General features: G+C 31.9%; 1 long non-coding RNA gene across 1 annotated transcript in view; it reads left to right on the top strand.

Annotated features, from left to right (window-relative positions):
• LOC110266632 overlaps positions 1 to 1,439 on the top strand; it is a 1,725-nt gene extending 286 nt beyond the window's left edge. The window contains exon 2 of the long non-coding RNA XR_002354078.1: positions 1,355 to 1,439. This is a non-coding gene — a long non-coding RNA (uncharacterized LOC110266632). The remainder of the gene's footprint in view (positions 1 to 1,354) is intronic.

Below are 1,825 nucleotides of genomic sequence, written 5' to 3'. Positions count from 1 at the left end.
AAAGCTTAAATTTAAAAATTTAAAATTTAAAGTTAAAAATAATTTCAAGAAAATAATTTATAATTAATTGACAGAAAAAATTTAACTATCTAATTGACAGAAATCTGATTGTTTGACATCTCCATTGTAGAAATCTAGGTAGTCATCTATAAAAATGGGGACATTGTAGTTACTTATACCCCTTTTGAGTAAAACTACAATTTTTCTCTCAGTTGCTGATTCTTATGGTAATATTCTTCTGAGACTGAAGTTGATTTCTTGAATAGGTGAATGATTTAATGTGTTATGTGTTTAATATTGAAACACTTTTTGTTTTGAAAGTTTTTGTAGATAAATTTAACTTTGATGAATTTTTGAGTTTGTGCTATTAATGCTGCTGCATTCTTGTACCAGTTACATCAATTTCTGAATGTGATATATGCTCAATGTGTGAGTTTAAACTGTGATTGCTGCTGAAGCTTTATTCCTATTTGCACTTCATGGTTGGAGTCAGTTATGAGTAATTCATTGAATTAATGCTACTGCAAGCATAATAGTTGTTGTTTAGAAATGATCATTGCAGGTTGAATTCAATAAAGAAATATTGATTGAGTCCATTATTTTTATCCCTTTCTGCTATCGTAGTGCTGTATTTTTGCTCTTGCTAAATTTTAGCTCACTTTTTGAATTCCTATGAAGCTATGTATATGGTTTTTGTGAGTTTAAGTGTATATGGGTTCATAGGAAAGTTAATTTGTTTGACTGCGCTTGCTGCCCCTATTTGAATATGCATATCAGCTCATATGAAATTATAGTTGCTGCTTTGTCTGAAGTGTTTTGAACTCATATGAGCTGTATATTGCTGCTCTGCTACTCTAGCTTAATGTTATCTGAATCATATGAATTTACTGTTCGCTGTATCTGTTTGAATTTCTCTAAATTCATATGAATTGTTGTTTGCTGCTGTTTTAATTTGGGAACGCTCAATTTACTACCGGAATGCTGTCAAATTTTTCTAAAATCTTTATGGTATCAATTTCCAATTGTGAACTGAATTTGGCACATTTTGACTTTACACCTACTTTATTACGGCCAAATTCAATTCATGAATTGGTCGGCTAGCATTTCCACCTCTTCTTTGCTTCCCTTTATCTGAAATACTTGTTTGAAGGAAACAAGGAACTATTTGACAAAATTCTGTGTCAAATAGATATAAAAATAGACATCTAAATAGACCTCTTCTTTGCTACCCTTAATATCTATAAAAATTTAACTTTTAACAAAGGAGCTAGATAGGTCGATTAATAAGTTATTGATTACACTTATTGATGACATCTAAAACAAATTAAATAGACATACTCTAAATCCAATGCAGGGTTCTTGGCCACATTGCAGGCGAACACTGGAGAATTCTGTGCCCCAACTCCACTGGAGCTGAAGAACAGAGCCACGAAAGAGAGCAAAACAGAGACCTTGGGTGCTCTATTTTCCGAAAGAGCCATTCCCATTATGGAATAGCCAAACAAGGGTACACTAGTTATGAATATCATGAGCTATGTATATATATAATATTGATATAACATGCTTAAACTAGTTCGTGAAACTCAGCAACCTCTTTTTCTTTTTTTACTCGAGACACTCATTTTGTTTGGATGCTCAACTTGCACCACAGATATAATCCATGATATTGGTTACATTAAGAGAACTATTATGCATTATTAATTTATCATTGGTTAAAAAGACCTTTCTCCCTAACTGTTTGTGAATAAAAACCACACATAGAAGGTTATTTATCTAAATGGTTTAATTGCTACTACTGCTGCTGGGTCCCAAATCTGTTTGATTA

Source organism: Arachis ipaensis, chromosome B09 (assembly GCF_000816755.2).
Source record: "Arachis ipaensis cultivar K30076 chromosome B09, Araip1.1, whole genome shotgun sequence".
NCBI lineage: Eukaryota > Viridiplantae > Streptophyta > Magnoliopsida > Fabales > Fabaceae > Arachis > Arachis ipaensis.
The sequence above is the reverse complement of the archived record's forward strand: the minus strand, read 5'-3'. Positions and strand labels throughout refer to the sequence as shown.